The sequence below is a fragment of the Myotis myotis genome, unplaced genomic scaffold, assembly GCF_014108235.1.
Source record: "Myotis myotis isolate mMyoMyo1 unplaced genomic scaffold, mMyoMyo1.p scaffold_m19_p_19, whole genome shotgun sequence".
NCBI lineage: Eukaryota > Metazoa > Chordata > Mammalia > Chiroptera > Vespertilionidae > Myotis > Myotis myotis.
In genome coordinates, this window is record NW_023416323.1 from 14,009,390 (window position 1) to 14,024,300 (window position 14,911).

Below are 14,911 nucleotides of genomic sequence, written 5' to 3' on the forward strand. Positions count from 1 at the left end.
ATTGGTTTGACAATTTGTTACATTAATAAGCCGGTATTGACACATTATTATTAACTAAAGTCTATGGTGTACACGAAGGTGCCCTCTTGGTGTGAACATTCTTTGGGTTTGGACAAATGTAGAATGACATATATCTGCCATGAAGTTTAGACCAGCGGTTCTCAACCTTCCTAATGCCGTGACCCTTTAATACAGTTCCTCATGTTGTGGTGACCCCCAACCATAAAATTATTTTCATTGCTACTTCATAACTAACTGTAATTTTGCTACTGTTATGAATCGTAATGTCAATATCTGATATGCAGGATGTATTTTCATTGTTACAAACTGAACCTAATTAAAGCATAGTGATTAATCACAAAAACAATATGTAATTATGTTTTCCGATGGTCTTAGGCAACCCCTGTGAAAGGGTCGTTCGACCCCCAAAGGGGTCGCGACCCACAGGTTGAGAACCGCTGGTTTAGACAGAGTAGTTTCCCTGCCCTAAACACCCTCTGTGCTCCATCTATTCATCCCTGCTTCCCCCCAATCCCTGGGAACCACTGATCTTTTTACTGTCGCCATAGTGTTATCTTTTCAGAATGTCATAGAGTTGGAATCATATGGTATGTAGCCTTTTCAGACTGGCTTCTTTACTTACAATATGAACTTAAGTTTCCTCCAGGTCTTTTCATGATTTGACAGGTCATTTCTTTTTAGTGCTGAACAATATTCCATTGTCTGGATGGACCACAGTTTGTTTTATCTCTTCACCTTTTGAAGAACTTTTCAGTTTCTTCCAAGTTTGGGCAATAAACGCCCATGTGCAGATTTCCGTGTAAACATAGGTTTTTATTCCTTTGGGTAAATTGCTGGATCATATGGTAGGAACGTGTTTCATTTTGAAAGAAACTTCCAGAGTGGCTGAACTAGTTTGCATCCACCAGCAGTGAATGCGAGTTCCTGTTGCTCCACGTCCTCACCAGCATTTGGTGTTGTTTGTGTTCTGGATTTCGGCGATTCTAAGAGGTGGATAGTGATATCTCGTTTTAATTTGCATTTCTCTGATGACATGATGTTAAGCGTCTTTTCACGTGCTTATTTGCCATCTGTGTATCTTCTTTGGTGAGGCGTCTGCTCAGACCTTTTTCCATTTTTTAGTTGGCTTCTTATTGCTGAGTTTTAAGGGTTCTTTGTATATTTTAGATAACAATCGTTTATCAGATACATGTTTTGCAAATATTTTCTCCCAGTCTGTCGTTCCTTTTCATTCTCTTAATAGTGTATTTTGTGGAACAGAAGCTCTCTCCGGAGGGGAGGGAGGAACTATATGCTAGTGGAGAATTGGCTTCACCTGGGGAGGCCGAAACCCAGAAAGACGGGAAGGTGGTTCCTTTTTAATCCTCACCTGAGGATAAGTTTACTGATATTAGAGAGGAATGGAGAGAGAGGAGAAACACCGATGTGAGAGAAACATCTATCGATTGCCTCCCGTATGCGCCCCAACTGGGATTGAACCTGCAACCTAGGTATGTGCCCTGACTGGGAATCGAACCCACAACCCTTTTGGTGTATGGGACAATGCTCCAACCAACTGAGCCATCCAGCCAGGCAAGACAGGAAGAAGCCCTACCTCACATGGGGACAAAGGAGCCTTTCAGATTGACACAGGACACAGAGCAGGGTGTTCCACGATTGCAGATATCTTCCTCAGGGTTTCGGGATCTGTTGTGTCTCAAATGGTTTTCAGCACCTTGCTTCAATCAGTGACATTACAATTGGTAATTTAGCACAGAGAACTGAGACAAGATGTTTGTAGAGTTGAGTTGCAGGGGGCCTCAGGCTCAGGTTGTGTCCAGCTTCAGCTAATGCTCCAAGTGAATTCAGTGTTTGTTTGAGGAGGTGCTTACCTTCCTACACAGCTGAGAGCCCCTGAGGTTGTTTCAAGCTGTCTGTTCTCTGCTCATCGCCCTATCTGGCCCAGTTTTTTGCATGTTAACATTTCTGAAATCTAGAGGCATCTAAGGATTATAACTCAGTGCCTGTTCTCATTTCTTAGTGGCTCATAAAACACTGGTACATCTTAAAATCTATGCTATCTCAGAGTCCATGAAGCAAGGGTGTCAGTATCAGCAGATATTAGTGACTTAAGCAACGTGACCGCCACTTTTAGATCTGCATTCTTCTGTGAAATGGGCAGTGACTGGACTGAGCCACATTGAAGCACATTCTGAAAGCCAAAGGAACAGTAGATGCCAGACATAATTGTTACAATTAAATCATTCACCACCACCCCTCTTATTTCTACAAGGACAGAGCCCAGGAGGTCAAGGGACTGGTGGGGGGGCAGGTGGCTACTTGGTGACTTAGCCTGGTGCCGGGTGCCGGGTGCCTCTCAGGGTGGAACAGAAGGATGCAGCAGGAGCAGTCAGTCTTCCCAGAGCCTCAGTCTATGTTTCTGGAGGCTTCCTCTGCCCAGCTCAGCTCTGGTGGGCAGAGCTCAGTCAAGGAGAGGCCAAGGGTTGGGGAGAAACAGGCCTGTGGAGTAAACCTGGAAGAAGAGGGACATTTTTTGGCACATTGCTGTATTTTTATGCTTGAGAATTGGGGACCTTGGACCTTCGCATGCAGATTTATGCCAAATGAGATGCAAATCAGGGTCCCGCTTCTCTGAAGTCCTGGCCTCTCTGTCTCCTAAGACCTTGACCCTGGGACCTCAGCTGGCTTCTAAGAAATAAAGTGTGTATGGGTTGGGGGAGGGAGGAGAGAAAAACATCAATTTTACTAAAATGTACTCACTGGGCAAATGCATCAGATATGACACAAAGCACTTAAGAAAAAGAGGTAAATCAGGAGGGGAAGGAGGGGTGGGGACATGCAGGGGAAGAGGAGTGCAGTGGGGTCGGAGGGGCCCCGGGCAGCAGCCTGGGGCATTTCTTTGGATTGGCAGTAAATGAATGATAGTCAAATGGGCGCAAAGCGCCACAACGTGCCCTGGCCCGACGAGGCCCAAGAGCGAGAGATCCTGCGCTTCCAGCATTTTCGTCTTGGTTATGTCCCGGGTCCGCGCGTGGGGCAAGCCGACCCTGGCGGGCGGCAGAGGGAAGGCGCCCCCTGCCGGCCGAGCGCGGAGACGACCCGGCCCTTCCAGGGCCACGCGGCGGGCGGGCGGGAGGCCGGAGGAGGGGCGTCTGCCGCTCGCCTCCAGCCTGGGCGCCAGACGCCTCGACTCCTAAAACTGCTAGGCGGGCGGCCATCGACTGCCAGGGTGTGTGTGTGACACGCTCAGCTCCAGGCCCCCGCCCGCCCGCGCGGGGCGCGGCCTGCGAAGCCGGCGAGGGTTGGCCCGAGCGTGGGGTCCGCCACACACGGCACCTGCGCTCCCCGCACGGCTCCCACACTGCTACCCCCAGACGTCCGCACCCCCACGGCACCCCGCGCTCCCGCACATTCACTCGCATTCCCCATCCACGGCACCCAGCGCCACCCTCGCGGGAACCCCGTGCCACAGAGCAGTGCGCATCCCTCTCCCCACCGCACCCCGCTCTCCCCACTACAGAAAGGTCTCCCCCAGGACTCCACGGCGCCCCCACCCCGGCACCGGGCTCAGCAGCACACACACCCCCTCCCACCCGCCGGATCAGCCCCCACACTTGCGCACACACTCAGGGCCGCCACTGGGCCCCCCAGAGCCCCCGACAGAGTTGCCAGGGCGCTCCCTGGGGTCCACGTCTGCCCCTGGGCGGGGACGGGGACGGCGGCGGGCGGCGCCCCACTCCCGAGCCGGCCCGCACGGAGCCCGGGCCCCTCTCCGCGGCCGGCGCCCCGGGGCGGAGCCGAGCGCGATGGGCGCCGAGAGGGAGGCAGGTGGCGCAGCGGCGGCGGCGGGGGGCAGGAGGCGGAGGCAGAGCGCGCGGGGCGGGGGCCGCGGGGCCCCGTGAGACACTCGGGCGAGAGCGCGGCAGCCGGAGCCGGGCGCCCGCGAGCCAAAGGCGCGGCGGCTGGACCGGGCGCGGGCCGAGGAGGCCAGAGACCGCCCGGGGCGGCGCTCGCGCTTTGTTCCCGCGCGGGCAGCCGGGAGGGCGGAGCGAGCGGCCGGAGCCGAGCCCGGGCATGGCCCAGGCGGCCGCCCCGCGCGCCCCGGCCCCGCCGCGCGCCTGAGTCTGACGCGGCGGGAGAAGACGGAGCGCGGATCGCCCCCAAGTTACGGAGGCGGGGACCGAATTCGAAGGAAAAGCCACTTCAGGAGCCAGGTCGCGAGAGTGCGATCGCCTCCGTCTGCCGGACCTCCGGACCGTAAGTGCCCCGTCTGTCCCGTGCGCCGCTGCCGCTGTCACCCCGACTTCGCCCGCGGCTGCCGTCCGGGGGCTTCTTGCGGCCGCGCCGAACGCACGGGCGCCCCGGGCACCCTCTTTCCACTTTGCAAAGTTGGAGCCCACGGTAGGGTGGGGCCAGCCCACTCAGCACCCACCCACTTGGGCTGAATGCCCACCCCCCTTCTCCAGGTGAACCAAGAACTTGACCTGCCCGGGATGTGGTCAAACTTAAGGTGGGAACTGCGTTTGGAGGGTGGAGAGTCCCGTAGGCTCCCCTGGCGGATCTGGGCTTCCTGACAAAGGCCCTGGGCCAGGTGACAGAGGACTGGGAGGGGGCCTAGAGGGTGACCCTAGGATAGATGGAGGTTCCAGTGGCCTGGCTGGGAGGGTGGTCAGAGCTCTCTGGAGCCCCTGCCCCCCTTGTTTTGGTTCCTGGCCCTGCCCTTCAGGAGAGTGGTGGTCCGGAGTTAGATGGTCTTGGGCGAAGTCTCCTCAGACACCCTCAGGGGGGCCTGCCCCCCTCTGGATGATTGGGGAGAGGAGCTTGAAAGCTTTCCTGACAGCCCGTGGTGCCTCCGGTGCAGCCCCATGGCAGTGATTGTGCTCACACCCTTTGGGAACCGTCCATCTGCGTGTAGGGCAGGCTGGGAGCCAGGCTGTGGGAACCGCGGGGAGGGAGGTGTGAGCCGATGTGGAAGGACAGATGGCTGGAAATTCAGCCTTAGATGGGCTTACGTGAAGCAGAAGGCAGTGGGGCCAGTGGCAAGCCACACTGTGAGCCACTGGGCTCTGAACACACAGCCCCAGGCTGTCCCTCCTCCCAGCCCCTGGGAACTGTGTGTGTGCTGGGCCTGGGAGCCACAGAGTAGTGGGCAGACCCCTGTAGGTGTGGGGACCCTTGCCTCCCCCCCCCTAAAAAAAAAAAAAAAACCGTATTCCCCTCCATTAGGGCCAAGGCCTGTTCCAGAGGCCAAGGACAAAAATATTTCTTTTGAGAACAGAGGAGACCTTATGCGCCTCTGTAGGGTGATCTGAATAATTGTCAGGCCCTGTCTTTGACCCTGTGGCCAGGATACTGCTTCATTATGTCTAACTGGGCGTGTGTTTCCTCCCCTAGACCCAGAAACAGGAGGTTCCCAGGGCGGCCACCCTCAGAGGAAGGGGTTGGCTGGGGACAAAGGGGGGGTAGCTATTCTGCATCCTAGCATTGCTCTTTCAAGTTGCTGCAAGATTCAAGAAACTTCTTAAGGTTGGAACCCAGGAGAAAGGTGGGCTGGGCCCGAGAGGGTCCCACTCTCACCTGTCCCAGATACAAGGCGGCCCCTGGTATCCTTTCTGCCGCAGGCACAGGGGCAGGAAGGTCCTACCCACAGTTCCTGGGCACATGCGTGTATAGAGAGCTGGTGCTATGACATGCACTGAAGTCCAGCAGTGTCATTTGCCCCACCCCTACCCTACCCTTCTGGATGGGGGAAGCCCCAAAACTCACTTGGGCCCAGGAGGCAGAGGCTTCTGTTTGGTGCAGCCAACACCGCCATGCCTAAAGAGCCACGCTGCCTGGAGGGCTATGCTGCCAGACCACTTATACGTTGAAAGGGAAAAGGAGAGAAAGGAGACAAGCTTGAGCGGTGGGGACAGATGTGGCATACGTGCTCCCCAAGAGCTAGTCAGACACAGGGCGGGAGAACATCACATAGGACCAATTTTCTGGGGGAATCCAGCTCTCTCTTGATCTGTGTGTGATGGGAGGAAGGGACAGTCACGTGCGTGGTACTCGTTTACACACAAGCCCAGCTTGGGCTGCTGGGCTGAAGGATTTCAGCAAAATGTCTCCCTCCAGGGCCCCTGGGGCTGCCTCGGGCCAGCCACCAGCCCTTTTGGGTCCACACGCTCTTCCTCTGTCACCCGGTTATCCGCATAATTGAGTTACCACCTCCAGGAAATCTCTCTGATTTGGCTCCACATATTGTCATTTCTGCATGACTGGAAGAAATTAATTTTCCTTCCTACGCAAAGATCTGGAGACGCCGGAAGGCTGGGTCACTAATCTGAAAGATTCAAGCCAGCAGGGCTGCCACCTCTCAGAGGACCAGCCAGCCGCAGAGAGGGGGGCGGGGGCAGGAATGGGGGGTGTGGGCAAGGCATTCCCGCTGCCTGAAACCGTTCTGAGGCTGCTGGCTGACCTCCCCATCCCCTGTGGCTCCGTGAGTGGGTTGTGTTTGGGGTCATCTGATTCATCCTCAGCCTCCCATGGCACCAGGATCCTCAGGATGGTGGTTGAATTCAAATGATCTGAATTCCTTCCCGAGTCAGTGTGTGCGTGTGTGTGAGGACTCCAAAACAGGGAAGAGGCTCTGTGACCCATTTCCCTGGAATATGGTAAAAAGCTGCACACAGTAGGTGCTTAATTAATGGAGCTCTCAGGGAGGGAACTGGCATTTCTGTGGGGCACCTCTGTCCTGCTTATTGTGTCCTGCACTCATCTGCCCACTGCACTGCTCTGACCCGTGCCTGCATCTGTTCCCAGTAACAGCAGCCCAAGTGTCAGCGCCTTGTTGGGCCGTTACTATCGGCCGAGCCCTGCTCATACTCACTGAGTCTGCGTGACACCTGCAAGGCTGGTGGGACCTTCCCTTTTTCACAAATACCCAGCATGGTGCGGGCCCATCAGGCTCAGGAGGGAGTCTGGGTTCTGCTGCCCCCCACCCCCCACACTGCATGAAAGCGGCTGCCTGGTGTCGGCCCCTGCATCGGCCTCCCTTTGCCCAAGGCCCTCCTGCCCTCATCCTGGTCTTCCTGTCAGCATTCCTTCTACACCTGTGGGGACAGGTGGTTGGCTGCTTGGTGCTGACTGGGGTTAATGCCTCAGATGTCCGAACTTTCACCTGGACTCGCCTCAGGCACATGAAGCACAGCTGTAACTGACATCAGGAAGAACACCTCGGCCTTGTCGGGGTCACAGTGCCTAAGGCCAGCACCATCCCAGCTGTTCCCAGTTCGCACCAGAGCTGGGAGGGGATCATTGTATTCAAGACCTTCTAGAAGCCACTGGATGTTGTCTGGCTGTTATAACAGGGCATCCAAACATAGCATCACGTTGATAGGAATCCATGTCTGGGCAGCTGGTGTCACCTCCCCGGCCTGGGAGGAGAGAGGTGACCTGAACTCTGTCATTTGTAAGTACAAGAGTATGGCCATGATTGCACTTACTGCAAAGAAATGCCCCGGGAAGTGTCTGCCACCCACTGCCCAGTCACGGAGCAGACAGTGAATGAACAACTGTGTCATGCCAGGCAGGGGGTAGCGTGGCCATAATGCAGCACCAACAAAAACTCACACTGTGCTGGCACGCTTCCTTACATTTAACAAGCCTGAAGGTGGGCACCGTTGCTGTCCCATTTTCCAGATGGGGATGTGAAGGCCCAGAGAGGTTCACCAGAGGCAGGTGGGCAGGCACCACACTGCTGCTCCCGTGTGGAGGTGGCCAGGCCCCTGGAGCAGCCTCCAAGTTCAGAATCCCGAGGGCCAGTGTTGGGCCCACAGGCACCTGCCTCCTCAGAGCCCCTGGAGATACGATGTGCACCCATGCCTGGAGCCACTGTGTCATCTGAGGGAGGGACAGGAGGAGGCTGGAAACTCGTGATTGGTGGGTGCTGCCTTTGCGGGTCGGGGCTCACTGGGGGGCAGTTCAGAGGGGTTGACAGGCTCTTTTCTGGACTGTGGCACAGCTTCTGGAAGATTGGGTCTCCCAGGTCCTGGCCAGGCGGGCAGGCACCATGCTGTGTATTACAAGAAGCCAGTGGCTCCCTGGCTTATTCTGGCTTATGCTTGTGGCTCTCGTCTCCTCAGGACTGTTTGGGACAGGGAACCACATCTCTCTACATCTTTTCCTGAGGTCATGCCCTCAGGCTTTTGGGTAAAAAGAACAGGCCTGTTTCTACTTCTGTGGTTCCCTGAGTCTGGGATTGCTCCCCCCGCTACTACCACCCCCCCTTACATGAGGCCCAGATAAGGCCACATGGAGGGCAGGGGCTGCAGGAGAGGCCCAGCCCCCGAGTGCCTCTGAGGGCCGCCTTCAGCCAAGAACGCTAATGCAAGCAGGCTCTGCTGTCTGGAAGCGAATTCCTGGAGTGGAAGCCGCCCTTGCAGCATCAGTGGAAAGACCCAGGCAGAGCCCTGGCGTTCAGGATGGAAACTTATGATGATGAAAGTGATAAATAATTGGTGCCTGGTTCCCACTTCTGAGTTCACAGCCAGACCCAGGGTGCAGGGTGCAGGGTTGGGCTGGAGCCTCAGACGTGCGAGAACGTGCTTCCCGCCGCGCTCTTTGCAGCACGGTTTCCTGCAGCAATAAAACAGAAGTTAAGACTTCTGCTTTTCGTAATTCGTGGGACCTCACGGTGAGCCAGATGTCACTGGAAGGAAAACAAAGATGCGTAATAAGGAAGATGTCTCTTCGCCAAGGCGCCAGCGCCCCCTCTGCTGCTCAGCCACACACTCTCAGCCGCCTACATCCGTCCTGTTCCCTGTGCACACACACCGTCAGCCTCCCAGAGCCAGACTCAGCCACCCAGGCGGCCCCTGAGGCAGGGAGTGTGGTGGACGTGGCAGAAGGAGGTTTGGGGAGGATGTCCGGGCACTGGGCACTGGGACATTTTTCTGTTTACTTGAGCAGAGAAAAGTCCACAGTAGGGGCAGGGCAGGAGGCAAATGGCAAGATGAGACACTCCTGGACCTCTCAGGGGCAGGTGGGGAGAACTCCTCGTGTTCCGATGGCCCTGGGTGACATGTGGGACCCCCAAGGAAGCTCTCGCCCAGTGATCCTGACCTGGGAGCAGCCAGGAAAGGGAAGTCCCCCAGCTGCCGAGGGCCCCTCTTACAGGAAGGGAGGGGAGATGTTGAGAGGCAAGAGGGCTACAGCTCTTTGCTGAGCTCCTGTCCCTTTCTCTGAGGCAGTGGGGAGGGGGAGGGACAGCATGCTGGCTTCTCTGAGTCCCACTGGCTAGATTTGAACCATGATTTCTCTCCCACTGATTGTGTGGTCATCAGCAAATCGCTCACCCTCTCTGTGTCTTTGGTTTCAAAAGCAAAATACAGTCACAGGGCTCCTGTCTCCTCAGGTTGTGATAGGTATGAAAAATCCATGTGACCTGGCATGTGGTTACTGGCTTGGGGACGTGGCTGTCACATCCCCGCTCTAGGCAGACACCCAGTGCTGTTCTGGGATTCACTGGTGGGTGGGGCATTAGACAGTTCTGCACTCAAACCCCGTTTCTCCCTCCCAGACAGCACTGGGTCGGGGGCCTACTCTCCCTACACCACGTCCTCCTGTGCAGCCCGGGCCCCCGCACCTGCTGACCCACCTCCCCACACGTGACAACACAGCACGCTCAGAGCCACGCTCTCTGTGCCCTGTGCCACCTGGGGACACAAGCTTCATTCCCCAGCTGCATTGCCCTCCCATTTCACAGAGAGGGGTCATCATTTCCGTAGCTCCGTGGTGGCAGAGGTGGGGTTTCCACTCAGGAACCAGTTATCTAACTCGAGAGCCTCTGTTTTTGCCACACCACGTCTCCAAATAGCTGGTGGTGATTCTCACCAGGCCTTGGCGTTCCAAGCCCTGGCCTCTTGCTTGGACTGTCATCTGGCCTCAGGAGCCCTGTGTGTGTGACTGCACACACGGACGTTAGTGTGAGTGTGAGCCTATAACGTGTGTATGTGCAAGTGTGAAAACCAGGCAGAAGAAGGAAGTGTCACCGCCACCTGACTGCCTTGGGCATTTATAGGAGAGCCCATGCCCATCTAGATGCCAGAGCTGATAGCAGTGGAAGAGTACCTGCCAGGTCTTACTCTCCACCTGCTCCTCCCGGCCCAACTGCACTGTGACAACGTGGGAACTTCGTCTAAGTGTAACCGAAGCTCAGGTGGGGACCAGCACAGAAGTCAGAACAGACTTGCCCCGCACCCTGGAGACAAGTCAGCGTTCACTGAAGGGACCAGCAAAGGCCTCAGATAGAACTTTATCCCTGGACAGCTGTCACTACACACCCGCATGGGCTGTCCCAGGACGTCCATCACTGCCCTACATGGAATGTCCCAGGACGTCCGTCACTGCCATCTATATGGACTGTCCCCAGATGCCTGTCATTACAGAGCTACATGGGCTGTCGCAGAATGCCTGTCACTACACTAGTACATGGCCTGTTCCAGGATACCTGTCAGTACACACCTACATGGGCTGTTGCAAGACACCTGTCACTGCACATCTACATGGACTGTCATAGGATGACTGTCAGTACACATCGACATGGACTGTCCCCAGGATACCCATCACTATGCATCTATATGGACTCTCTAGCACGCCTGTCACTACACACCTACATGGACTGCGCGGGATGCCTGTCACTATATATCTACATCACGGTCCCAGGACGCCTCTCACTCTACATCTACGGGGGTTTGTCATGGGAGAGCCTAGTTTTGGGAGTCAGATGCCTAAATTCTAAGCCAGCCCATGTGCTAGCCCTTCACTTTGGCATTTTTGTGGCTTCTTGGTCCACGTGAAACCTCCTTTTGGAATTTCAACAATCATGGTTGCTACGTATCTGGTAGCGGGACCCACCACAGCACCTGGCACAGACTCAATTTCCATACTGACCCTGGGGGCTTCTAGGTTGAGGCAATAACTGTGAAATCCTGGACTTAATTTATCTTAATGTCATGTGTACAGGGGCCTTTTATCTGATTCTCACAGAGCCTGAGACCCCCTCCGGGTACCCTGGACCCCTTTCCTGTGTGGTCTTCCTCACATCACAATGGCCTTCATCCCAGTTAGACCTCCTGGTTTAGGAGGTTATTTGGGCAGACCTTCCCATAGGGTTCCTCCTGGCCCCCTAAGGACATACCTACATATATGGGGAGTGTTTTGAGGTAGAGATAGTAAGATCTCCACATCACCAGCCCGCTGGGGCCTGCCCTCATTCCCAGTACTGCCTGCCCACTTGCTCAGTCCCTCAGGTAGGAAAGAGCACAGGGCCTGGAAAGAGGGGGGCTGTGGCCTTCCCACATTAGCACCACCATAGGATGGGCCCCAGCCGCCAAGGGAGGAAGGTCAGCCTGGCCCCTCACACCCCCGTGGCCCTCACACTGAACTTGGGATCCCCAATCCTGTGCTGTTAGTAACACAGACAGGCTGCTGCATGGAGGGGGTGCCCTATCTCAGTCTCCCCAGTGGGGTGTTTCAATTGTGCTAAAATCCACAGAACACAAAATTTACCACCTTAATCACTTTAAGTACACAGTTCAGTGGCATTAAATACATTCACATTGTTGTGCAACCGTCAACACTATCCATTCACACAGCTTCTCATCATCCCAAGCTGAAACTCTGTCCCATTAAACACTGACTCTCCATTTCCCCTCCCCGGCCCCTGGCACCCACCATTTTATTTCCTACCTCTGTGAATTTGACTCCTGCGGACCTCATATGAGTGGAATCATGTCGTATTTGTCTTTTTGTGACCGCTTATTTCACTTAGCATAATGTCCCCCCGCTCATCCATGTTGTAGATCCCTTCTCCCATGATGGACACTTGAGTTGCTCCACCTTTTGGCTCTTGTGCGTTATGCTGCTGTGAATGTGGATGTAAAATATCTCTTTAAAATCCTGCTTTTGATTCTTTGGGGTATGTCTTCAGAAGTGGAATTGCTGGGTCATATGGTAGTTCTATTTTGAATTTTTTGAGGAACCTCCATCCCACCATTTTAACCGTTTTTAGGTGTGCAATTCAGTGGCATTTAGCACATTTACCATGTTATGCAACCATCACCACCATCTAGTTCCCTCAAGTTTTCATCACCCCCAAAAGAGACCTCACTCCCGTTTGTGTTCACGCCCCACTCCCCTCCCTCCAGCCCCTGGCAGCCACTAGTTGTCTTTCTGTCTCTGTGGATTTGCCTGTTCTGGACATTTCATATAAATAGAGTCATACAATATGTGGCCTTCTGTGCTGACTTCCTTCCCTTAGCATGATGTTTGTGAGGTCTGTCCATGTTGTCCCGTGTCAGGACCTCACTCCTTTTTAATGACTGATGTCTGATTGCAGGGTAGACACATTTTGTGCATCCATCATCAGCTGATGGACATCTGGGCTGTTTCGACCTTTTGGCAGTTGTGAATAATCTGTTGTGAACATTTATGTGCAAGTTTTTGTGTGGACATGTTTTCCATTCTCTTAGGTCAGTGATGGCGAACCTATGACACGCGTGTCAGAGGTGACAGGCGAACTCATTTTTTTGGTTGATTTTTCTTTGTTAAATGGCATTTAAATATATAAAATAAATATCAAAAATATAAATCTTTGTTTTACTATGGTTGCAAATATCAAAAAATTTCATTATGTGACACGGCACCAGAGTTAAGTTTGGGTTTTTCACAATGCTGACATGCCGAGCTCAAAAGGTTCGCCATCACTGTCTGAGGTCTAAGACCGAGAGGAATTGCTGGGTCATGTGGTCACTCTAAGTTCAACTCATTGTCCACTGGGTTTCAAGGGATGAATTAAGAAGAGCTGCCTGCCCTGGTTGCCCAGGCTCCCCTGAATGTCACTGGTTCCTCCCACAAACCTGTGAGTGTGGCCACCGCCGTCCTCTTTTCACAGGTGACCACACTGTGGCCTGGGGTGGTGAACACAGTTGCCCAGGGTCACCAGCTGGTGGGGACGCCCTTGCCGGGTGCTTGGAGAGGATTGTTTGAACAGCAGCAGCTCGTCTGCCTGCAAGCTGTCACTGTATTTGGTTCCACAAACAGTTACTGAATCTCCCCAGCACCTGCGTCTAACCTTCATGGCATGAACAAGATTTCGCATCTGGTCTCCCAGCTTCTATCCTTGTCCCTCATTTGGGAGATAGATTGGGGTCCTCGCATGAGGGGTCCCCTTCAAAGCCAGTCCGATGAGGCAGCTCTAGGGACAGACCAAATTGTTGCAGCGGCTTTGAGGCCACACGCCCCCACCCCCAGTTGTTCACTGAAATCCCTTTCTTGGCTGTTTCCAAACACACAGGCATGTTCCCACCCCAGGGCCTTTGCACTGGCAGTCCCTCTGCCTGCAGTGCTCTCTCCCTGACACCTGCATGGCTCCCACCGTCCTTCATCAGGTCTCACTCGGGGGTCTCCTTTCAGTGAGTGGCCTGCCCCTGCTGTTCCTCCAAGGCAGCCCCGCTCTCCCTATGCTGTGCCTTTTCTTGTGTCGCTGCTTGGCTCCCTCCTAGAAGGTCGGTTCTGTGAGGGCGGCACTTTTATCTGTATGTTCCCTACCATCCCCCAGAGCCCAGACAGGCCCCTCCTGCAGGAGGTCCTGAGGAACAGGAACATGTCCCACCTGGGAGCCCCCACTACATCTCCCAGGCGCCGATGCCTAGGGTCCCCGGCTGGTGGGGACGCCTTCGCTGTGTGCTCGGAGAGGCTTGTTTGAACAGCAGCTCGTCTGCCTGCAAGCTGTCGCTGTATTTGATTCCACCAACAGTTATCTCATCGCCAAGTCTGCTTCCCAGCGCCCGCGTCGCTGAGACTTGCCTGCACAGGGGCCACGGAGGGAGGCAGCTTAGGGTCATCCTGGGCAGTCTGCGCACCTGACATTGTTCACCCCCAAACAGATGTTTCTCAAGAGCTCAGTTCTTGCTCAGAGGCAGGAGAGGGCACATCCAAGTGATCCAGAAACACTCACTAGAGCAGGCCCTGGGTGCTCGCTCACAGAGGCCACCAGTTCCAGCTGCTGCCAGACAGCCCACCCCGCGCACGGCCGTGGGAACAGCCATGAACACACCGCGCTCCGGTGCCTGGGTCAGGAGTTGGACGAGGCCTGTCGGGGCGCTGTGTCTCCGCCTCGGGGTGTCTGGAGCCTTGGCTAGTGGCCTTGGCAGTTGGGGCTGCTGGCACAGAAGGCCCGGCCCTGCAGGGTGTCCTGGCCAGTGTATGCTGGCTGTTGACAGAGCATCTCCATGTGGCCCCTCCCCCACCGCCGAGGAGGGAACTCCTGGTACATAAGGAGCCTCTGTGCCGTGGGTGGGAGGGAACCAAGCCCACCTCCTGCAGGGAGGTCACTGTGAGGTGTGGTCAGAGGAGGAGGGAGGGAAGTATGGAAGCTGTCAGGTGTGAAATCAGGACAGGACCCTGGCAGTGTGGCCCCATCAGCTGATGCAGCTGCTGTCCCCCTGGACACCCAGGCTGACCCCACACAGGGCAGGAGACCTGAGGAGGTCCCTGGAGAAGGATGGATAGACTCTCCCCTCCCCCAGTCTGTCTGGACACAGGGAAGAATCGGAACAACCATATCCTGGCTGGAGTGCATGGGATAGTTGTTTTTCATTCCTCTCCGCGTCGGAAAACAGCGGAGCCCTCCATGTGCAGCAGAAATGCGGTCCCTCCCTCTTCCTCTCACCACACCTGGTGGGGCCGGACCGTGGACCATAGTGACCTTAGTTTCCAGCTGTTGTCTCACCAAGAGGCTGACCCCGGGCGGGGGGGTCACTGCTACCCGGCCTGTGAGACGCAGTTGAGACATTTAGTTGAGACAAGTCTCCCATCAGAATGTAACTGGTTTGGGTGCATGCTT

At 55.3% G+C, this 14,911-nt stretch overlaps 1 protein-coding gene across 3 annotated transcripts in view; it reads left to right on the top strand.

Annotated features, from left to right (window-relative positions):
- The first annotated feature begins 3,925 nt into the window (after nucleotides 1-3,925).
- Nucleotides 3,926-14,911, top strand: part of CBFA2T3 (CBFA2/RUNX1 partner transcriptional co-repressor 3) — a 62,101-nt gene continuing 51,115 nt past the window's right edge. For 2 of the 3 annotated variants that reach the window (XM_036346257.1, XM_036346258.1), the window contains exon 1: nucleotides 3,926-4,278. The gene's annotated coding sequence lies outside the window, so the exon portion shown is untranslated. The remainder of the gene's footprint in view (nucleotides 4,279-14,911) is intronic. The other variant, XM_036346255.1, reaches the window with a different exon arrangement.